A 25,846-nucleotide genomic window follows, 5' to 3' on the forward strand; every position below is an offset into this window, starting at 1 on the left:
ATGGCAACGTGCATACTTATAAAGCACATCTGGGTGCCAAAGGTTTCAAACAAATTCATGGCATTGACTATGAAGAAACCTTTTCGCTGGTTGCCCTGATTAAATCCATCTGGATTATGCTTGCAATTGTTGCATATCATGACTATGAGTTTTGGCAAATGGTGTCAAAACTGCTTTCCTGAACGGAAACCTTGAGGAGGTGTGTATATGACACAACCTGATGGTCGTTCTTGATAGTCAGCTAATAAGGTATGCAAGTAGCAAAGATCCATTTATGGACAAGCAAGCTTCAAGGAGCTAGAGCATTCGTTTTGATGAAGCAGTAAAAGAATTCGGTTTTATCAAGAACGAAGAGAGCCCTGTGTTTACAAGAAAGTGAGTGGGAGCGCAGTAGCATTCCCAATGTTGTATGTCGTGACATACTTCTGATTGGAATGATATACCGAAATTGCAGTCGGTAAAGACTTGGTTATCCAAGTGCTCTCCATGAAGGACGTAGGGGAAGCAGCCTACATCCTTGGAATAAAGATCTATCGTGATAGATGTAGGTTGCTCAAACTAAGTAGAGTATAGACAAAGGTGCTGAAACATTCAGTATAGAAAAACCAAGAAAGGATTCTTTTGAGGCATATGGTGTATTCTCTGTAAGGATATGTGTCCTTAACCACACAATGAGAGAGATTGAAGAAGAGGATCCCCCATGCTTTAGCAAGTGGATCCATCTTAATGCTAAGATTGATATCTAATGTGCATTCAACATTTGTGGGATATCAATCAGGCCAAGTGAGCAATATGTTATGTACTTAGATTGATGTCTTTGTGCATTCAGCATTGGTAGAAGATATCAACTAAATCCAAGTGAATGACACTGGGTGAGTGTCAATGGACATTCTTAAGTACTTGAAAAGGGCTTAAGAATATATCTTGGATTATGGAGGAAGATGAGCTCACTGTAAGAGAATACAGTGATGCTATTTCCAAAAGAGAAAAGGATGATCATAGTTTGCAATTTGGGATTACACAATTTTGTCTCAATGTAATTGCAGTGAGCTGGAAGAGCTCGAATTAGTGTACTGCAACGAATTCTACAATTGATGTAAGTGTATGTATTTTTAATGCTGTGTGTAGGCGGTTTGGATCAAGAAGTTCATTACTGAACTTAACATGATTCCAAGCATTGTAATCCAGTATCGTTGTACTGCGATAACAATGGAGCCATGTTGTGGTTGAGGAATCACGGTCTCAACAGTAATCCAAACACTTACTTAGTTGATTCAATCTGATCTGAAGGATAGATAAGAAAGGAATGTGCAAATTTTCAGAATACCTACAACCCACTGTTAAAGTTTCTGTTGTAGCAAAAACATGATGGGCACTTGGGTTATTCAATGTTGAGTGCATGAATGACTGGCTATAGTGCAGGCACTTGGGTCATCAATGTTGAGTGCATGAATGATTGGCTATAGTGTAAATGGGAGATTGTTGGAGTAGGTGCCCTAGAGTCAATCAATTATTATGGAATTGACTCTTTGTAATAAGTTCATTAATCAATAAGAGGCAATTTTATTCTATATCGCGTAAATCATTATTATTGCAATATGTATTGATATATGTCTAGAATGGTAGAACCGTGACGAGGGTATCAAGTGCTTCAAATCTTGATAGTGAGAACCCTATGAGCACATATGGTGGCCATTCTAGAAATGTCCGTAGCCCCAATTTTATTCTGAAGTAAGGGCAAGGATAATACGGTAAGGCTATCATAGTGTTAAATGACCTGTCGTAACCCCAGTGTCTATGGAACAAATCCTCAAGAATGGTGGTGTATGTGATCCTTAGACTTGAGATCACCGGAGCGCCTTGTGCACCGATTGGTGTAGTTTGACACAGCCTAACGCAGTTCTTTTTAGAGCTGTCAATATAGTGGTGATGGCTACATCAAGGAGTGTATCAAGACTATGATGGATTGACAACGGATATCACTCCCAGGTACGAGAGAAGTTATCTCACGGCGCAATTCAGTATATGGCAATGACTAAAACTGTGGCCACAGTGGGATTGAGTTGTTGCTTAATCCGGATTTAAATTAGGGCATTGGTCAGAAACTGATACATAATATCGAGAGTAACCGAAGGTTGACACATTTCTATGCCTTCGTCTCGTCGAGATAACATATGATGAAAGGATCGAATTGCACGGTAACTATATCGTTGACAAGTAAATACTTTGCTGAATCGAATCATTGGGCGGCTATGATGCCTTGCTAGGGGCCAATTTGGTCTGTGTATTAGTGAGATGATTAATTGGTGTTAATCACGTACTATACACTGCCGGTATGATGAGAAGCATGGGTTACACACATAGAAGATAATTTAAGATCCAAGAAGAAAGAAGGGCGTTTTCGTCTTTAAGGCAAAAGAGTATTTGGTAATTTCACAGTACAATTAAATTTGCTGAGCTCGTAGCCTTTATTTATTGTTAGAAAAATTAAATAAGTGAAATTATGTTTAAATGTGTGTTGCACATAGTTAAATATATTATCATTATTGTTAAATGTTAATATATATTAATTGATTTTAATTGAGATAATGATGGAAAATAAATAAATCAAATTGGGAGTGTTTGGCAACATGGGGCGTTTGGGTTGGAGCCCAAGCCTATTCCATATGGGATTAGGGCACTAATTAACTATAAAAGGAAAAGTGTGTGTTAATTAATTTGATGAATGATTTTCTTGAAATTAAAACACACACAGTAGCCCATCTCTCCCATGCCGATTTTGGGTTTTGGCCTAAAATCAATTCTATTGATTTGCTTTCTTCTTAATCTTGAAGCAAAAAGAGGATCTAGCAAATCCCTCTTTGGTTCTTTTGAGATTGTCTTCGTGTGGACTACGCAGGTTCGATCCTACACTTGGATCGGTAGCAAAACATTCGTCGACAAATTTGGAGTAGCCTCCAACGTGCGTTTGTTTTCTTTAAACTCAGATTTATTTTTCCTACAGATTTTATTTAATATGAATTGTAAAATTATACCCTTGATCTTGGCTCATGTAAACGATCCCTATATTATATTTGTTTTGTTTCCTCGCGTATATGGGACCGTTTACTAACAGCGAGAAAGCATGATGAGCTCGGTAACATTGCACTCGCTATTGGGAAGGCTGCTAAAACATTGAAGCCACTCTAAGCTCACTTCAAAGACGATGTTCTGCTTGACGTTTATTGTAAAACAAATAAAACGTAAGGTTAGTTCGCTTGCCGGACTAGGAAATCCTCTTTATTCGCAAAAAAGATCAGAGTTCTTAATAGCTTCCAAGGCAAAAGTGTTGATCTCCCCGACCTCATAGAAAAAATATTGGGAGTCCCAATTCGAAATCTTCTTTGGGACTCCGACCAAACCATTAAAGTGTACTTTCCTTGCCTTAGAGAGGTAGTACATTTGGTCTTGACTCTTTTTCAGCCTATACAGGTGGACGAGTTCTTCCACCAATAGCTCGCCTAACTCGACTATCTGATACGCTATGTACATACCTACGATAATTATGTATGAGTTCCTTATCAATTGGAGGGGAGCAATGCCAAACTTATTCGAAACGTTGGCAATGAAATAATGAGCGGGAATTGACATCCCACACCTCAAGAGGGTATCTAAAATCATTGCCCAACCTATGGGGGGATTTTTTTTTAGAGATATCTCTTGGAGCCCTCAATGGAAGTTGAGTCACATAAATGTCCTTTATACGCTAGAGATCATCAGCCCCAATCGAGGAAGTTGGTTCCTTTTGGGGCTTGGGTGCAGAAGCATGGTCTGAGGAGCCCATAGCATTGATGTCCGAGCTCCTTACAATGAGGTCCTCATAAACTTATGGGACAACTTCCCGTGAACAATTGAATTTGTAGGGGAATCAAAAAGCCGATCTGTATTACGGCTGCTAGACAAAGACATGGTGGAAGCGCGCCTCTGGATACCTAAAACAGAAGAGGCCAAGTGTTAGAGCTCAAAATTTTGGCGTCCTATCCACACTTTGTTTTCAGTTCAAGCACCCAGGGTAACTCGCATCAATCAATAGATACAAGTGAGCTATCGGGATTCCGACAGCCACCTCTTTAAACCCTTCTAAAACCCAAATTGGTGGGTCTACTAGAAAAACCCTAAAAAAGGTAAAGTGGCCATAACAATAGCCACGCTCAACAGTAAAGAAAACCTTTAAATAAGTAAGAGAGAAGAAAATAGCCTTACCAAAGTGTAAAACGTGGTGGGAGTTCACTGGAAAGTCACTGTAAACTTGAAAGAGCAACAACGGAATAAAAGCAAGTAAGTTTTGGGACAATGCAAATATGTATATTTCAAATGAAGGAAGCCCAATTTTATAGTGGTGAGCATGGGATACGAAGGGGTGGGATTTGACCTTTATCGTCAATCTTCGATGAATCTCAGCCCTCCATTCGTCGAGGAATCTTGACTGTTTGACATGGCCACGTGTCAATCATCCACAAAAAGCGATCAACCGTTAGAGTTTTGCAATCATAACCATCGTTGCACGTCACTTCGATTTCACACGTGGACAGCTGTAGTTGCCCACGCAAGACGAAAAGTAACTACAAAAACCGGTTGCTTTTAATGCGACACGACCGTATGGAAATTACTCGCATGCCCCTTATTTCAAATTAAAGGTTTATCGCAAATGTCACAGTAGAGAAAGGGCTAAGTCTTGTTCACGTTGACTGAAATTAAGTCCAACTCATGAAGCTCAACCAAAACTGCGTTCAACATACAACTTGTGAAGTTCAACCTTAATATCAAATTGAACAATTAGTCTTCAAAGCTCGAAACGAGCACTGAACACTAAGGGGCAGATGTTGTGTGTGTGATTTATCCATTAAGCTCGGAGAAGTCAGAGTGCTGTGAGGTTGTAGTTCGACCCAAAATCAGTTCGACTCAACACTTGTTTGACCTAGCATAAGCTCATTAAGATATAGCTCGACTCAGCATAAGCTAGTCGCGACCAATCCTGACAGTTGTTCGAGCAAATCACATATAAACTCAGATCCCGAATATCTCGGAAGAGATCAAATTAACGACAATGATAGTGCAATCTTAGCGCTCAATCGCAAGAATATCGGAGTTGCACTTTAATCTTGATTGGAATTCCTTTAATTTTGCTCTCTCCTCTGTAAAAAAACTTGTATATAAACCCTTTCCAACGATGGAAGAGGGGTTAGCAAATTATTCTAGGCATTATTATTATTTCTTGTAAGCTCTCTAAGCAACAAGAAAATAGCAGACGTAGGCTCAAGATTTGATGCGTGTTTCTTACAACATGCAATATGTAGCAAGTACACTAATCGCTCAAGTAATAAAGTGATGAGTGAGTATCGTTCCCACGAGGATTGCTAGCTAAGCACTAAGTTTTCTACTGTTCTCAAGTTGGAGCAATCGACTTCTTTTGGATAAATGGGAGCAAATTAAAATAAACACTAAATCTGAATTTACTAACTAAAATTTAACTATGAATGCGAAATGAAAACCACGAATAAAATCAATTCAAGTAAAAGGGGTAGGGTTTTGACTTCATTAGGACTTTATGGGTTAAACCTAAGAATTAAACTAAATTCATATTCATATGCATTGGTTGTAAATCGAACTCTCTAAAGTGTTAAACATACCTTCTCAGGCTATGTTTTCCTACTCTTCCTTATTAACCTTCCGCACCCAACAATTAGAAAGTTAACAAATCCAAGCTCATTAAGCATAAGAATCCTACAATGATTTCAGTGATTCTTGAATCTATCTCTAGCATCCAATACTACAATGGTGATTACCCAAGAAGCCTAACATGATTCATTTCTCAATCTCATCATGTTCATCACATATAAGCATTAAAACTTAGAGCAAACACACAATCAAAGCATAATCATATGAAAATAAAACAATCAATCACTTAACCCATTAAAATCTGAATTATAATCAAAACCCTAACCCAAAATGGGTTAGTTCATAGCTAAATCAACACTACAAACAAGAAAAACAATAATATTAAAGTTCAGCATAATGAAAATAAGAGAAAGACAAGAAATCTCCCCAAATGATGAATCCCCTGGTTCAAAATCGAATCTTCACCCTTGTTAATCTCTAAATCGCTCCAAAATCAATCTAAGAAAATGTAAAAGCTGCTAACCCTACTTCCTAAACCACCCTTTTGCCAAAAAGGCTAAGTGTTTCTTTTATACCTCGCCCAAATTCCTCAGAAAAACATGCAAAAGTAAAACTGTGCGTTTTACAAAATTGGAAATTACGACCGTCGTCGCGGCGAAGAAGAAATCTCGCCGCGACAAAGAAAGAAGCAGATATGGTGCGTGATTGGGGCCCTTCGCCACGACGAAGAACAAATCTTTGCCGCGGCGAAGCTTCTTGAAAAGTTCTAAAATTATAGAATTGCCACTCTGCTTGCATCTTCGCTTGATTCTTCGATCCTAGGTGCTCTCCCTTGGGAACAAGCCTCATAGTGCTTTATCCTGCTTCAGAACTCTCCCAACTTTTGAGATCCGCTAACTTCTGAGTCCAGAATTTCCAATTTTGTCCTTATCTGCTCAAAATGTCCATTTTAACCTAAGACACGAAATGTAAAGAATTAAGCAACAATTCAGGTCAAAATGAACTAGAAAGTACGTGAAATCCGACTAAAAAGTCTAATGAAAATATTATAATCCACGGATTATCAAATACCCCCAAACTAAAGATATGCTCGTCCCCGAGCATACAGTACAAAACTCACTGAAACAAAAACAATAAACAAATGAACAAAAACACGAAACACTCACACAACAAAACTGAAAAATTAACAAAAACCAACAAAACTCAAACTCAACAAACGAATTGCCTAGAATTTACACAACTCTCAAAAGTTGTTGAAAAATGATTATCAGGAAATGTTCAACACTCCAAGAAGTTATAAGCTATATCGACTGTCTTCCTCAATCGGTCCACCGAGTAGGTGATCCCCACTTCAATCCACATTCCAACTTCCTGGATTATTTTATGCAAAAATGTAAAGTTTATCAAATGGTGGTAGACTCCATAAGACTAAATATCGAACGACTCTCCACTAATGAGGACTAGACAAAGATGAGAATCAAAAGGTCTTTAAAAGCTTGTAACGTTAAGCTCGGGTAGTGGGTTCCAAGAAAAAGGATAGGAATAGCAAATTAAGAAAACTCAGTTTTCCTAATGCAAAAACTAACATCAAATCGAACTCCACTTCTTCTCAACCACCAATCAAAATGTCCACTAATTCACATCCCTCAACTTGTATCTTTCTTATTTCGGAAACCAACAATGCGGCGAGGGAATTGCATTTAAGGTGTACGTGGCATTGTTATACCAGAGGTTGCCAAGTACTGCTAGGCAGTTTTTAAGGTGGGTTCTGGTTCCAGCTGGTATACCCTTAAACTAGGCAGAATCGTTTTTTTTTCTTCTTCTTTTGTTGTTTTTTATTTTATATAAAACAACAGAAATGAAATTCACAATTCAATTGATTTGAGGTGACTACCTCTTTTGTTTTTATTTCTCTTCTCCCAACCCCCAAACTAATCTTTTGGCTTATTCGTACAACTCTTTCTATTCCTTGTGTTTGCATTAGGACCGAATTCTCCTAAGGGTACGATAAAGTGTTTAGGGTATAAGGATTGGACAATTTTGTTGTTCTCCAAGACAAATAAAGCAATAAAATTCATATGGCTCAAATGGGTGACTAGGGACAATTTCATTCATGGGTCGGCTAGAAAGGCTCAAACGTTCCGAAAAATGCCTAAATCATCTTCTCAACCAAGTCTAATCCTAGAATTTCGCCTCAAGCACTTCTCTACTAGGTTTTAGAGTCCACCAACATTATCAAACTTCACCTAATCACATAAAATGAATCTAAGCATGCCGAAATAAATGAAAATTGTGGTTGAACCACTCAACAAACCTCAATCAAAATCCAGTCAATAAACATAAACTTGAAGCAATGCTTAACATTTCTCAACAATAAAATTGCAACAACCCTATTCTCATCATTGATTTATACAATTCATCATCGGCAAAAACAATCAAACTGAAGAAAAATAACTAAAGGTTTTTTTTTTTTTTTCGTTTAAGGTGTACGTGGCGTTGTTATACCAAAGGTTGCCAAGTACTGCTAGACAGTTTTTAAGGCGGGTTCTGGTTTCCAACCGATATACCCTTAAACTAGGCTTTATTTCTATTTCCTACCCCCAAACTAAATATGACATTGTTCCCAATGTTCTATTACGCATAAATCAGGAATATAAAATCAAAAATAACAAAGGTACGAAAAAGCTCCCTGGTTAATCCGTGAAGTGTCGCTCCACAATGCACACCCAGTCTCGGACTTTTCATCACCAAAATCTGTCAAAACAATTGAAACTGTGGTGTCCCTTGTGTTAGCAAAATTCACAAACTAAATTGAAAATATTACAACCTAATCTCGTCCTTGCAACAACTACCAATTAAAAGAAAACAACTAAAACAACTACACAATCCAAAACCAAAAATATAAACTGAGTTTAATGTTTCAAATGAAAAACCAATTCAACTAAAACAAAAATAAAATAAAGGAAAACAAAAACAGGTGCTCCGGTGCTCATTCTTCGCCTCCCTCGTCTTCCTCTTCTTCCTCTTCTTCCGCTTCTGATCCAGAGCCTATCCACTCATCTGAATCCCAGTCGGCCCATTGGAATCCTGAAGTGTCAATGTTGAGCTTGTTAAAGCTACTCTTCTGCATCTCATAGATCATCTCGGTCTGCTCAACCACCCAATCCTGACGTTTTGTCATCCTTTTCATCATACCCATCATCTGCTCCATCATCTCCTTTTGTGTAGCTGTGGAGCTGGAGGATGTGGCAGGGCCTTGTGTGGTTCTCTGTCGTTTTGTCCCTACTCTTGGTTGCTCAGCTGCTGGACGTTCAAGATGTTTTTGATAATAATCTGAGTTGAGAGTTGGGGCAGCATGTAAACGTTGCTCATCATCAGACACCTTGACTCCAGCTTGAATGCACAAAGATTTAATGAGATGTAGGAAAGCGTAGCTTGTTTGCCCTGGTTTTGAGGCATGCTGAATACTGTTGTAACACCTCTTCTTTAGTACTATTCTTATAATACATACTATGTAGATTATAGATATACGTAGCGTATGGAAAATAGTGGGCTCAAATTTTTCTTTACTCATAAAATATAATTCTTTACAAACTCAAAAGACTATGTATTTCAAAACTTTCTAATTAATACAAAATATCATAGCTGGTGGACAGTGGTGCCAAAACTCTTCGCTCCTTGACGTCCATCCGACCGTTGCTCCTATTTCCTGCAAAACAGAGAAGAACAACGGGGTGAGCACAACAATGCTCAGTAAGTAAAACCTCTACTACCCGTTCCCGCAACCCACTCTTTGGTTCTTTTCTCACTCTACTGTTCTTCTATTTCTATTTCTCACTGTCTTCCTCTTTCTTTCTAATACTGTTATTCTCCTTTATCTTTGCTCTGCTCTTTTTTGTTTCTTTCTCTTTGTTCTTTTTCTCTTACTCTTACTCACCCTGAAGGAAAATCTTGGTTCTCTCTTATTCTCATCATACTCACCATGAAGGAAAAATCATGGTTCTCGCCTGTATAAGCTCTACATGCAATTAATACAAAAGAACTGCATGTTTCTTTCTTCTACTCTCTATTCTTATTAGCTCAAACTTCCGCATTCTTTCTCATACTCTCTCTCTCTTTCTATCTCATTCTTTCTTAAGCTTTCTTTAATTCTTTTTATTTATCTCATTCTCGTTTCTGTTTCTCTTTCTCATAATTCTTTTCTGTTAACTCTCTTTAGTAATCACTGCCTCATCTTACCGGAGGCACGGCCGGGATGCGCCCCCGCTCTACGTGACTTCTACTCATTCTATCCGATCGGACTCGGTTATGCATGGATTCGGAACCCTTGGCCACGTGAGTGTATAATCTCTCTCTCGGGTACTCGGGTATAGCCCTCATCCGCATGCACTCTCACGGGCTACACCACTTCTCTATCTCATACTCATGCCGCTCTCTCAATGCGGCGTACATGCGGGAATACTCTACCCATTACTCACGGGTTCCCCATCGCATAACCTACTCTATGCTCTTAACTCTCTCTTATTCTTTCTCATGTTTGCTCATCTCTTTCTCAAGCTAGTACTCATACTCAAGCTAGTACTCATAATGTAGCTTAACTCTTAGCTTTTTTCATCTCTGTTCTTTCTATTTCTTTTCTTTCTCATTCTTACTCATTGGAATGTCACGACCTCATCTGACCGGAGGCACGGCTGGGCGCTACCACTCTACGTGACTTCCGCTCAATTCGCTACCGATCGGATTTAGTTATGCATGGATTCGGAACCTTTGGCCATGTGAGTGTACATGCTTTCTCTCTATCTCTCTCAAATGTCACGACGCCTTCTTACCGGAGGCACGGCTGGAAACTCATGTTCCACTCTACGTGATGGTCACGGCCTCATCTGACCGGAGGCATGACTGGGGATCACGAAGCACCCACTCTCATGACTCTACTCGTCACTCACAGGTTCCCATCGCACAACTTACTCTATTCTCTTCTGTAGCACTTTTCTCTCTTTTATTCGCTAGTGCTCAATCTCTCTTTCTCTTAACTATCAAAGTATTCTCATTCTCTTTACTCTTAAGAGTTGCTATTCTCAACATTCTCTACTCTTTCTCACTCAAACTATTACTCATAGTATAGCTTATACTCAAAATTCTCTACTCTTAAGCTAGTACTCATAAGATAGCTCATATTCAACATTCTCTATTCTTTCTCAAACTACTTCTCAATGCACAATTAATGCATATGGATGGTTCATACTCATTAATGCACTTAGGACATGTCAAATGCAATATGGCTCTAAAATCGTCATTCTGCACAGGTCACACTTAAAAGGGCATAACTTGCGTTATACACATCAGATTTCTACGGTTTTGGTCTCGTTTTAAAGCTTAGAAAAGGGCTATAACTTCTATGTTTTGGTCTCAGCCCAGTTCAATCCGTAAGATGCCCAAAAATCACTTATAAAGTCACAGAAGTGACAGGGCAGATTTCACCTAGGCATTTCATCAAGCAACTCATGTGCATAAAAACACTCTACTAAAATTACTACTATACTTCATTCTCTAGCCATCCAAAATGGGAGAAAACTCCCTCATATAACCATAATCCCTGTCAAGAAAAGCACTTCCAAAAAAGTTTACACAACATCCCTCAAACTTCATCTCAAACTCATCACACATTAACACTTCCCATAAAGGAAATATCCAACAAACATTACATAAATACTCTTCTCAACTCAATTCCTCAACAAATAGACATACATCTCTACTCAATTTCTCAACAATCATCATATATACATGATAAATAAAATCTCTACTTAAGAATTTCTTAAACTTTAGCTTGGGTTGGATTTACTTACCTCATACTTGAGTAGTCTCCACTAAAGCTCTCTACTCTTGTTGGACCATAGCTTTCCCTTATTTCCTCTTCTTGCTTAGGATCACTTCTTTGTCAAATTCCAACTCAAAACTCTCAAAAATCCCTTGGAAGATTGAGTGAGGAATTGAGAGAAAATGGGAGATGAAGAGGCGGTGGAAATGGGTGAAATGAATGGGTTTAGAGAACTCAACCCTTATTAGCTCATATAATATACACTCTTTCCCATTTTGCCCTTACTCTTTCTTGAAAATTCCACCTTTATCCTTTAACTCTTTACAAACTCACCCCCATTTTACACTATTCTCCAAGAAATTTCCTTACATTTTACTCCCCACTTTTCCTGCTAATTAGGGGTAGAATGGTCATTTTACCCCTATGAAGAATTCTCTAGAAAACTCAAGGAACTTTTCTGCCGTCAAGACGCCACGGCGAAGAACTTCCTGTCACCCCGGCGAAACATTCCAGAACCGACACAGCCAAAACAGAACCAACGTCGCCACGACGAAGCTTCTTCCTCGCCCCGGCAAAGGCTGTAACTCCAAAATCCGCCAAGTCTTGATCAATTCCATGATACACACTCAATCAAACCCAAAACATCAACTCAACCAAAGGCCAACCACACAACATGAGCAATATACAAACTCATTTAGGGGCAATTCAGTAATCCTTTAGGCCATACCATAAACAATGGCTACGTATTTCAAGTGGGGTGTTACAACTGTTCCAGATAATATCTCCCACATCAATACTCTTTCCTGTGGCAATAGAGTGAAGCAATACTGCCTTCTCTTTAGTTACTGTGCTATAGTACGTTTCTGGCATGATCTTCGCACTAACAAAATACTGCCACAATCGAGCTATCGGTGTCAAATTAGTTCCCTTGAGGGTTTTCTTTTGTTTCTTCGACACTGCCTAAGTTGCTCCTGGTTTTGCAATGACCGGAAGAATGATATCATCCTCATAACTTGACATCTTAAACCTTGCGTAATCATCTTGGAAAATCCTAGGCAGTTTATAAAAGTCATTGATCACCTTTTCTAAAAACGGCACATCAACCCCTCTCACAAATGCCATACCCTCTTCACAATCCAGGAGATTGGCATAAAACTCCGTCACTAGCGGCTCTACAGCTGGTTGTGCAGGAGCACTCATAAACACTTCCCACTTTCTCCCTTGACTCCAGTCCAGGGCCTGACTCGCGGTCAACCCACGCTCAAGAACAAAACCCTTGTCCTTTCTTTTGATAGCCCCTTCATATCTTTTCTAGGCCTCCTTACTCACGAAGCGGTCATCCACTTTTTTTCCTTTTCCCTTGCTCTTATATTGATGCTTGGCTTTGACCGACATTTTCTCCAAAATTTAAGTTCAACTCAACCAACAATTCAAACCTAAGTGTTCTACACAATCAATTCAATCCTGCAAAAATAACAACACTTCCAAAAATTCGCACTTCAACCCCCAAACTACAAATTTTTCAAATTTAACCAAAACACTTCAAACCTCAAAACCCGCACTTCTCACAATCACAAAATGCATGAACTACCCGTCCTCTAGCAAAATCAATGCTCAAAATCACCCAAATTCCACAACTCAACTGCAACAAAAATTTTCAGATCTACAAACTAAAACCTGAAATTGTGTGATAAAAAGGTTAGGGAACTTGAGATCTTACCAAATGTGAAGGAGTATTCGACACCAATTGAACCAAAAACAGCCCAAATTGAAAAGCCCCAAATTCTTGATCCAAAAATTTTTGTGAAAATTGTTGTTGAAATGAGTTGTTTTGGTGTTTAGGAGGGTTAAGGAGTAAGAAATTTGTTTGGGAAAACACTGGGAATGCATTGGATTGAAGTTTGAAATTTTTCTCTCAAGTGGCTATGAAGAGTCGCTTGAAGAATGAAAAGAAAAAATGGGTATTTATAGAAAAGGCTCGTCGCCGCTGCGAAGTTCTTCAATCAAGAACCCTAAAAAAAAACCCAGGTTTTGCCGCGGCAAAGGGAAATTCTTCGCCGAGGCGAAAACCTCCAGAGGCTACACGCTCTCTTTTCAGCTTACTTCGCCCTGGCAAAGAAAAATATTTGCCGCGGTGAAATGCCTCAGCCAAATTTCGTCCCACCTGCTTTGCCGCGGCGTAGATAATTCCTTTGCCAGGGCGAAAACTTCCAGGAGCTGAACACTTTTTTTTCGGTTGCTTCGCCGTAGCGAAGAATACTTCTTCGCCCCGGCGAAGTCTGGGACTTCAAAATTCATTTTCCTACAAAATGCTTCGCCGCGGCGAAGTCTGGAGCATTTTCTGTCCTTTTCTTTGTTGAAAACTTCACCTGAAACACCCAAAAACATACCAATAAAAAATCATTCAAACTCACAAAGAATTCAAACAAATTCACACACAACAAAATGAAAGACAAATAATAAAAGAAAAAACACTTGGGTTGCCTCCCAAGAAGTGCTTGTTTATAGTCGATAGCTGGACTCTCTCAATACATCACATCAGCCCGAACTATCCAAGTACATCACATCCCAGAAATTTCCCTTGTACTGGAGCTTCATTTGCTAATGATCTTTTTCACACAGTGGCCCTGTTGAGAGTTTCACCACCCATTTCCATCCCTTGGTCATAACTTTGGTAGCTCGACTCTTCTCACCTACCGCCTTCTGTTTTCTTGGCTTTACTTCACCTTTTTTGATCTCAGAGACCCGTTCCTTGTGCGAACTCAAACTCAACTGCGGCTTGTCTCGAAATTTTGTGCAACCCCTTCCGTAATGGTCGTGACTCTTGAACTAATTTGGTTTGACAGTGCAGCTCGTAATTTCTACCTTAGGGCTATTCAGTTGGAAGGCTTCAATTCTTGACTGATCCAACACATCGATTTTTAGACACGACTCTTGTTTAGGTGGAGCTCTCATTGATTCAAGGACATTAAATGTTATTTCTTCATCTTGCATCCTCATGATCAACTTCCCTCCTTGAACGTCGATTAAAGCTCTTCCGGTCAGTAGCTAGGAATGGTCGTCCCAGGATAAGAGGAATCTCTTTGTCTTCTTCCATATCAAACACAAAGAAATCCGCAGGAAAAATAAACTTGTCCACCTTAATCAACACATCCTCCACAATGCCGCTCGGATGCTTTATTAATCGATCTGCAAGTTGCAAGCATATGGTCATCGGCTTTACTTCACCAATTCCTAGTTTCTTGAAAATAGAAAAAGGCATGAGGTTAATGCTAGCACCTAGGTCACATAAAACTCGATCAAAGGTGATATCTCCTATAGTGAAAGGAATAGTAAAACTCCTTTGATCTTTGAGTTTCAGGGGTAGCTTCTTTTGTAAGATGGCACTGCATTCCTCCGTGAGCATCACCGTTTCCTCATCTTCTAGCTTCCTCTTGTTCGATAAACTTTTCCTATGAAATTTCGCGTAGCTCGGCATCTGTTGTAATGCATCTGCAAAAGGAATGTTAATATGCAGTTTTTTAAAAACATCAAGAAATTTAATAAACTGCTTATCCTGATTTTCTTTTCTGAGTCTTTGAGGAAAAGGTACGGGTGGTGTGTGATGCGCCAACTCTGGTAGTATCTCGAGGAATGGCAATTTCTCTTTCCTTTTCTTTTTCCCCTCTTCCTGCTTGTGCTCATCTTTCCTTAGGCTGGGTGGTTTCTCTTCAGCAATGAATTCTTCATTAACTTCCTCATCAGATTCTTCATTGTTCCTTGATGGACTTTCCTCTTTCCTTGATTTTTCCACCTCTTCTAAAACTATCCTATTTCTCAACATAATTGCATTTCCTTGCTCACGTGGGCTAGTCATCGTGTTGCTTGGTAGAGACCCCTGTGGTCTATCATTTAGCTTCTCGGCCAATTGGCCCATCTGTACCTCAAGATTCCGAATGGACGCCCCTTGATTTCTAAAATTTGTCCTTGTCTCATTCATAAACCCCATGGTTTCTTGTATAAAATTTCCAAACATATCCTCCAACTTTGTCACTCTTGGATCTCCCGATTGATTATTCACCCCTTATTGGTTATTTGGAACTGTTCTCTGGTTCCATTGATTATTTTGCTGGTTTTGATTTCCCCAAGCCAGATTTGGATGATTTCTCCACCCCGGGTTGTATGTGTTAGAGTACGGGTTGTTTGGTTGCCTCTAATTTCCTGCCAAGTAGTTCACTTGCTCCGATGATGAAGATGACAAAGCAAATGTGTTCCCCACTTGACACTCGCTGGTCACATGGTTTCCTGCACAAAAATCACAAGTTAGTTGAGGTGCTTGAATAGAGTTTACCTGCATACTTCCTAATTTTTTCTGAAGTATCGTGAGTTGGGCTGAGATGGCTGTAAAAGCATCAACTTCATGTAGACCCGAAGATTTTCTTGGTATTGCTCTCTCATTCGGTCTTTGATAGTTGTTGCTTGCCAAAACCTCAAGCAACTCATAAGCCTCCTCTGGTGTCTTATTCTGCAAGGCTCCTCCTGAAGCTGCATCAACCATGGTTTGCACATTACACATCAGTCCATTGTAGAATGTTTGGACTTGAAGCCAAACTAATAACCCATGGTGTGGACATTTCCTCATTAACTCCTTGTATCTCTCCCAAGCCTCATACAATGACTCGAACTCATCTTGTAGAAATGATGTGATATCATTTCTGAGTTTTGCTGATTTAGCTGGAAGGAAGAACTTGGTAAGGAACTTATGTGCTAAATCATTCTAAGTTGTGATAGTTCCCGCTGGTAGTGCCATTAACCACCCCTTTGCTTTATCCCTTAATGAGAATGGGAATAACCTCAACCTTATGGCATCATCTAACACTCTGTTCAATTTGAAGGTGTCACAAATTTTTAAGAAATTTGCAATATGCTGATTCAGATCTTCCTTCAAATCACCATTAAATCTAGCCGACTGCTGGATCATCTGGATGATTGCCGGCTTAATCTCAAAGTTGTTGGCTTGCACCGTAGGCCTAGTAATACTCGACCCATTGCCATTAACCGTGAGAACTAAAAATTCCCTTAACGTCCTGTTCTCTGGTTCTACCATCTCAACAACTATTTCTTTTGTTTCAACCACGATATCCTCTATTTCTCTTCTCTCTCTATTAAGTCGTCTGGTGGTTCTCTGAATCTCAAGATCAATAGGAACCACTGGCTGACGTCTCACTCTTCGCATAAACTGCATAGAATTAATGAAAGAAAGTGAGATCACAAACCAACTGAAAATTTAAAACAAAAATTAAAACTTCAATCTAGCTAACTATAGAAAACTCAATGTTAACTTAAAACTCAATTCCCCGGCAACGGCGCCAAAAACTTGATGCGTGTTTCCTACAACATGCAATATGTAGCAAGTATACTAATCGCTCAAGTAATAAAGTGATGAGTGAGTATCGTTCCCACGAGGATTGCTAGCTAAGCACTAAGTTTCCTACTGTGCTCAAGTTGGAGCAATCGACTTCTTTTGGATAAATGGGAGCAAATTAAAATAAACACTAAATCTGAATTTACTAACTAAAATTTAACTATGAATGCGAAATGAAAAACACGGATAAAATCAATTCAAGTAAAACGGGTAGGGTTTTGACTTCATTCGGACTTTATGGGTTAAACCTAAGAATTAAACTAAATTCATATTCATATGCATTGGTTGTAAATCGAACTCTCTAAAGTGTTAAACATACCTTCTCAGGCTATGTTTTCCTACTCTTCCTTATTAACCTTCCGCACCCAACAATTTGAAAGTTAACAAATCCAAGCTCATTAAGCATAAGAATCCTACAATGATTTCATTGATTCTTGAATCTATCTCTAGCATCCAATACTACAATGGTGATTACCCAAGAAGCCTAACATGATTCATTTCTCAATCTCATCATGTTCATCACATATAAGCATTAAAACTCAGAGCAAACACACAATCAAAGCATAATCATATGAAAATAAAACAATCAACCACTTAACCCATTAAAATCCAAATTATAATCAAAACCCTAACCCAAAATGGGTTAGTTCATAGCTAAATCAACACTACAAACAAGAAAAATGATAATATTAAAGTTCAACATAATGAAAATAAGAGAAAAGACAAGAAATCTCCCCAAATGATGAATCCCCTGGTTCAAAATCGAATCTTCACCCTTGTTAATCTCTAAATCGCTCCAAAATCAATCTAAGAAAATGTAAAAGCTGCTAACCCTACTTCTTGAACCACCCTTTTGCCAAAAAGGCTAAGTGTTTCTTTTATACCTCGCCCAAATTCCTCAGAAAAACATGCAAAAGTAAAACTGTGTGTTTTACAAAACTGGAAATTACGATCGTCGCTGCGGCGAAGAAGAAATCTCGCCGTGATAAAGAAAGAAGCAGATATGGTGCGTGACTGGCGCACTTCGCCACGACGAAGAACAAATCTTCGCCATGGCGAAGCTTCTTGAAAAGTTTTGAAATTACAGAATTGCCACTCTGCTTGCATCTTCGCTTGATTCTTCGATCCTAGGTGCTCTCCCTTGGGAACAAGCCTCATAGTGCTTTATCCTGCTTCAGAACTCTCCCAACTTCTGAGCTCCGCTAACTTCTGAGTCCAGAATTTTTAATTTTGTCCTTATCTGCTCAAAATGTCCATTTTAACCTGAAACACGAAATGTAAAGAATTAAGCAACAATTCAGGTCAAAATGAACTAGAAAGTACCTGAAATCTGACTAAAAACGGTATAATCCATGGATTATCAAGATTCAAACTTGCCGAACCACTTTAAAAATTGATTGTGTTCTTTACATTCCTGTTCTTACTTTCATATTACATTGTTGATTATCTTTAATCACGCACATACCAATTCTGATTCCACCAAGGTCAATCAGATCACTCTAGTTGGTGAATTCTTGCATCAACAAGAGAAAATGTTTTTTTATTACCACTCAAATGTTTGTCTCAATTAATGTTGACTTATGTTTATGTGTCAGGGAGTTGTCGTCTTTTTCCTAAGAAGGAGAGAGAAAATGTTACTTTGTTTTTTATTTTTAAGAGAAGGGGGAGAAAATGTTTTTTTATTACTACTCAAATGTCTTTTTCAATAAATATTATGAGTTTATGTCATTTCTTTGACTCCTCTACTATCATAAGACGTCTCAAGCCCACCAATGACCAATCAAAAGATTTATTTCTTTAATTTTTATGGGGTGTGTTTGTCACTTTTACAAACTAATAAATTACATATACCCCTAAGGGTGCGTTTGGTTCAAGAAATATTGTATTATAGGAAATATTATATTAATGGAAAGATATATTATTGGAAATGTTTAGGGAACTGTGCTTGGTTAGGTTGGAATAAATTGGTAGGTATGTTATATTTATATGTTTGGTTGGGAGGAATAATTTGATGGGTATGTTATATAGATTACTTAATTACCCTTCTATTTTAATATTATTATTATTTTAGATTTTTTTTAACCCCTTATAGTTGTTAATTTAGCTAAAAGCCTCTACAATAAAAGTTTAAAAATTAACTAAAGCATCCTAGCCACCCAAGAGGACAGACGACCACTATCGTCGGACCGTGGCCAGTAGTCATCGAAACAGCTCATGACCAGTTGGATTTGGTTGGTCGTGTGCCGATATGACAGTTTCCAACTAGATCTACCATGACCAGAATCTGGTCGTCGTTAATAGCCATAGATCTGGCTATTGACGGCCAGATTATGGTCGTAGCTCTGGCTATCAACAGCTAGATCTTTGGTCATAGATTTAGCCGTTTTCGGCTAGATTGATGCATGAACGGCCAGATCTGACCAATCATGCGCCGTTTTAGCCACATTGGCTAGCGGTGGTGGTCTTGGGTGGCCTGAAATTTTTTTTAAATATAAGGGTATTGTTGTCCAAAAACTTAATTAATTGGGGATAAAATTGTAATGGCAAGTTCATGTAAAATAATTTCAAAATAAGGTCATTATTGTCCAAGAAATTTATTATAAGGGGTAAAATTGTAACAAACTTAATATTACCAAGTGATCTTAAAATACCTAAGAAAATAGAGGTAATCAGATTACCACTTATATAACCAACAGTAATTACTATTGGTTTTGGAAGATTATCGGGATTTTATATTACTGGACAACCAAATGTGGTAATCTAAATAATATAAGATGACATTACTTGAGTAATGAGGGATAACTCCCTACCAAACACCCCCTAATAGTTGTAATAATAGCATATACCCCTATTTTGAGATTCGAGCTTGTCGAGCCGAGTATTGGTGAGACCGAACTCGGCTCGACATTGTATCCAAGCAGCTCAACTCGAGCTTTCATTGAGTTGTGAGCAGCTCGGCTCAACTAACACCCCTAATTACTTCTATTTTTTAAAATTTTGTGTTTGGAATGTTGTTAATTAATTTTATGCTCTACATGAAAGGATAATTGTAATATTGATACTGTATGGCAGAATTATGTAAATTTAAACTGATTATATGACATGTGTAAATTTAATGGGTCAAACTATAATAATTTAAAATTTTGACTTAATTTGAGACACTAATCAATAGCGGTTAAAAAATCATTATCTAACGGTTTAAAAGGTGATGAAGTAGCACATAAAATAACTACTTATGATTTCTCATTCACCAATCGTTAATTGTTTTAGACCAAATGTTGAAAATTTAAGTCACCATTTTAAGTCAAGTAATTAAGTTAATATAGTCTAACCCAAATTTGATATATTGTATGATAGGATAAATTGATAATGTGTGAACTTAATTGTATCTTTGCACTTTAAATTATATGTAAAAGATATCTAAGTACTAAATTATTGTGTTATGACTATGAGTTATCCATTCAAGTTTAGAAACACAAACAATGAGTTGTTAATGGGTTATAGTTTTTATTATAGTTCACATAAATTTGATGGTGATATTTTATTAGATAAATATCAATAATAAATTTAAATAATTTTTTTGGGTTGATTTATTGTTATAAATGAAGATTTGTTCTTTTGAAGAAAAAAAAAAAAAAACATAATTTTGACGATATTGCATGTTATACGTTCATGATAAAATATATGATGGACATGAATTTGAATTAAAATATTACTTATTAAATTATTTTATAGAAATTTACCAGGATGATGATGAATTTTAGTATATTGGAATTAATTATGAAAAAAAAAATAGCACAATCTAATGCAGTCTTATACAATACATAATGCAAATTACCAATAATCCTTTGTGGCGCTATAACAAACACTGTACAATTTTGGTCATGTCCCAAATAATATAATTTTGTACAATAAAATACAATCAACACAATACAATCCAGATCGGTGTACCAAAAACACCCTAAAACACATTATTATTCCTTGTTATGATTACTAAATTTACCTTTTAAAGTCCACCTTTTTGTGTGACCACATTTACAACATTGATCTTTACCTAGTTTAAAGGCTAGACAAAATTTGAGGTATAAGGTACTATAATTTGAGGGGCAAAAAAGTTTTCAATTACTTGAAAGAAGTAGGATCCTATTCAAACTTTATAATCGTTTCTCCTTATGCACATTGACCTTTTTTTTTTTTTTTTTTTTTTGCTACCGGGGTGTCCGGGCCACTTATGCACATCTTGATAGTTCCCCGACCCCAAACAAGGCTTTTGAAACAGGTCAACCCGTGCGGTCCGTGGCCAACAATATTACAATCATTTTATAATTCAAACTTGAGACCACATAGAAAGCAAACCCTTTGACTCCAAGCCTTTACTACTCGGCCAACCTTTGTTGGTTTATTTACTTTTCTCCTTTTACATATATATATTACCTTAATAAATATTTCTTTATTAACCAGACGGTAGGTTTGGAAAAATAATTCTAGGTAGCAATGTCACCGAGTGAGTGTAGAAAGAAAAAAACTAAAAACATAAAACAATAGTAATCTTTTTTACAATTAACTCATTGAATAAACTATAATTTTTAAGAATTAAGAGAAATGGTCTATTTACCAACTGAGCGTGAAAGGAAATGGGGTCAAATGGTGAATATAACCATCAGTTTTATTGAATTCAGTTCTATAGGTTTCACTACTCAGTAATCATCAAAATCGGCATTCTTGAAGGCTGAAGGTAATGTCCATAAAAAATTGGGAACTTTGATGCCTTTCCATTTGTCGACCAGAATAAGTTGCTACCTCCATTTGTCATAAGGTGCTCGGGAACGTCCACCTGTTGGAAACAAATCAGTAATTGTCGGCATTTTAGGCATTTATTATGTATTTAGAAAGGAAAAAAAAAAAAACAATAATTTGACGTGAACAGCTCTCGTGTCAATTATATGGGTGCCCTGGACAGCATGCACTCCCTCAGTGCCGGTGATCAACATCATATAATTCTGTATATATACAAATCACTGGCTCACTGCAAGCTTAAATTTTAATTTATTGTACAAATTTCTGAGTGTTATAAAATTAGTTAAAGTGAGAGAAATGGAGAAGAAATCATTTGGGCTTTCCTGTTGCTGCTTATTGTCTGGCATCTGGTATTCTCTCTCAAGTACTTTTTTATATATTCTTGGGTTTGTAACGTGAGAAGAATTCTTAATTGTAAATGTTTAATTTTTTGAATTTACAGAAGTGATGGGTGCCAACAGAAAGTACTTGTGTGAATCACAAACCCTTTGTTTCATGGAACATGCTTGAGCGCCCACACTGCGCTTCAGTGTGCAGGAATGAAGGTAGGTTCTCCGTGGCAATGCAAACTCAAGGAGTACGTAGACGTTGTTTTTGCACCAAGAATTGCTAATGCATGTAATAAGACGCTATGTTTGGTAACGGGTGTTCGGTTTTCTTAATGACATAAATTACATATGTTCTTCCATCTTGGGAGAATTATGAGACCTATATATGTTGTGGTCTTCTTTAAGAAAATGTATCTTTTCTTTAAGTTTCGCTTAATGAAATATAGTGCATGTTCCTCTTAATTATTAGAAAACTGTTTATATATAGTCAATTTAGGTAAGCCATTAAAAATGGGACAACAGAGACCGAATAATAACACCAGCCCCCACTGTCTTTTTAAGTATGTTTTTGTAAATATTTAGTAAACTAGACATGGGTTTGGGCGTTGCATGGGTAGTTATTCAATATTTTTGAAATAGATGGTAACACATTTTATTTATTCAATATTTTTGAAATGGTTGTAAACAAATTTATTAAACAAAAACTAATTAGATTAAGATATAATAATTGTTAAATAATACAATTTAAAGTAATAGAAATTATATATAGTTCTTTTGTTGGATGAATTTTGTTACAATCTATTTCAAATATATATATATATATTTATATATATATATTTATAATATATATATATATATTATAATTTGAAATAGATTGTAAACAATTCATTCCAACAAAAGAAACTAATTAGATTAAGATATAATAATTGTTAAAAAATCAAATTTTAAAGTATAGAAATTGTATATATAAAGTTTGTGTTAAGATAAAATTAATAATTGTCTTATATAATTATTAATATCAATTATAGTAGTGTCATTAAACCATTCATCCAACTTGTCAAAATTGTAATTGTAGAGCTACAAAACAAAATATGAAGAGACTAACTCCAATTTTTATATGTTTTTGTTTTGATTTTTGAACCCACTTATGTATAATCATTATTAATACACATCCAACGTGTCAAAATGGTTAGACTTTTGGAATCCCAATGCAATGCACCTAATAATATTATTAATACTCATCCAACGTCTGAAGATAAAACAATTAATTCAAAATCAACATGTCAAGAAGAGAAATTTTAGTAATCCATTAAACCGTAAATCCAATGTGTCAATTCAAGACAATTGTACACCCACAAAATGAGTACTAAATTTCAATCAACTATGAGTAACATTGAGATCAAGATAAGTTGAACATAGAGAATATACTTTTATTATAAAAGAATAAGTACATCAATTTTTCACACTATGAAGTAGGTTTGGATGATGTCAGTGGTGTTTATTTTCTATTTCTCTATAGTTGTCAGTTCCTCTACTACAAATGCATACTCCGTTTTGTTTATGTTTAGAAATCCATGGTAGATTGCATGATTCTAACATTTGGTCAATGAGTTCTTTGAATTTCTATTTAGCAGCATGTAAATCTCTAATTGGTGTCAACTTTTTTGAGAATTTCCATCAATTCCGACATCCTTGAACAATATCTAAATCAATTGGGGAAACAAAATACAATCAAATTTATAAATATATGTAAACGGTAACATGAATTTGTAAATAAATTATGAAACGAACTTTCGACAAACCAAAAAAGGTTTTTTTTTTTTTTTTTTTATGGTTTTTATATTCCCACAATTGTATTACCATTTTGTTTGACATTTTGTAATTTAGGATACAGAAGTGAACATTCATACCTTCTGGTTGCTTTAGTGGAGAATTATTGTTTTTGAGGTTGCTATTGATATTCGTTGTAGTTCTTTTGTTGTGATGTTTTGTCAGCCATTGTCAAATACTTGGGGAGAAGAAATGAATAATGAAGTGTATAATATTTGAAGAAATTTAAATGAGTGATTGATTCAGTGTATATTTATAGGAGAATAGATACAAAGAGCTGGAAACTGAATAGACAATTGGTAATAAATAAACATGTCGGTTGAATTTGCTGAGTGTTGCCTATATTTAATTTTATATTAAATTAAATTAGTGAGATATATTTAAATATGTCTATGTATATATTTAAATGAATTATTTATTAATTACTATTAATAATTATTATATATTAATTGATTTTAATTATAATAATAATTAATTAATTAATACCATAAAGGGTGTGTTTGGTTGCAAGGGTGAACTAGGGTTGGACCCATGGCTATTCCTAAGTGGAATAGAGTTTTAATTGTTGCACCATATAAGTGCAACTTAAAATTAAAACAATGAAGAGAATTTTTCAATCAATTAAAACCCTAGCCACCCCATCTCTCTCTCTCTCAAGAAGAAAACTTTTCTTGTTCTTCTTTCTTGATTCTTGAAGCCATTGATTGTTCTAGCAAAATAATCAAGGGTTTTGCAGATTATCTTCGTGTGGACTTCCGTAAGTGCGATCCTACTTTGGATCGATTAGCGAAGAATCACGTGAACAGTAGACGGTGAACAGTGTTCGTGTCCGAAATCAGAGATATTCAAAGGAGCTTCCAAACGTACGTAAGTATTCTATTCCTTGAATGGATTTAATTTATATAGATTTTTTTTTATAAACATGTGAACGGTATAATCTATACTTGGATCTTGGCAAAGAAAGGTAATTGATTTACCGATTGAATTTTTGTTTTCCGCTGTGAATGGTGGATCAATTATTTACAGTAGTATCAGAGCCTCGGGTATTAGATTATATTGTTTAATTGATGTTTGATAACATGTTATTGCATGATTTGACGTGTTTTTAAATCTGAAAAAATTATGTATGTTGAATGTCGTAATTAATCAATTGATTAAATAATGTGTTGATTGAATGTGTATTGGTTAGTTGGTATCCTGGTCGAATGTTTAAGCAATCGATTTGATTTGGATCTGTGTCATTATGTGAAAAATTGCAAAAGACGTTATTGTGCCTAATTCACTGTTGTGCGATGAAATAACACTTTGCCGTGGCGAGATGCAAAAAGTGAATCTGGCCACGGCGAAATAAACCTTCACCGTGATGAAATCTTGGAAAAGTGGATCTAGCTGCGGCGAAATAAAACTTCGCCGCAGCATAAAACTCTTTGGAACGATTTGTGTTTTCTGGAAGTTCACAGTCGCCGTGGCAAAATAAAACTTCGCCGCAACGACCATATGTGTATGAACTTCGCCAGGGCGAAGAATTTCCACAGCAAGAAACCTACTGTTCCGTTTTTGCTTTCTGTTTTTTGCACAAGGGCTAAATTGCAGTTTTTGAACCTTTAAAACCAATATTCATTCTGCACGTTTAAGGTGGTAACTTGATAATTCAACCCACCCAATTCAAAAATTGATTGTTTTTTAATGTATGCAATGTTCTTGTTTGATTATTGCATGGTGTCCAGTACATGAGCCTTAGACCTATTGTTTATTATTTATTGGGTTTGTTTGTAATTTTTATAAACAAATAGGACCTGCGTGTCCTGCCTCTCTCTCTTAAATCTTCATATATTTCTTCTCCTCATCTCACTCCCCTCGTATGTAACGCGAGGTTTCTATTTTATTGATGTAAATTAGAATAGGTGTTTTATTATAAAATTATTTGTAATGATCGTGAAGAAGAAACGAAGAAGCTATGAAGAGGAATAACTTGAAGAGCCAAGATTTACTTTTAAACCCCTAGGTTGA

At 36.6% G+C, this 25,846-nt stretch overlaps 1 non-coding gene across 1 annotated transcript; it reads left to right on the forward strand.

The window, feature by feature from the left end:
• The first annotated feature begins 16,071 nt into the window (after positions 1-16,071).
• On the forward strand, positions 16,072-16,178 carry LOC116145696. Its single transcript, XR_004130409.1, has one exon. It is a non-coding gene; the product is annotated as a small nucleolar RNA R71 (small nucleolar RNA).
• Positions 16,179-25,846: the final 9,668 nt, after the last annotated feature.

Source organism: Pistacia vera, unplaced genomic scaffold, assembly GCF_008641045.1.
Source record: "Pistacia vera cultivar Batoury unplaced genomic scaffold, PisVer_v2 Contig464, whole genome shotgun sequence".
Lineage (NCBI taxonomy): Eukaryota > Viridiplantae > Streptophyta > Magnoliopsida > Sapindales > Anacardiaceae > Pistacia > Pistacia vera.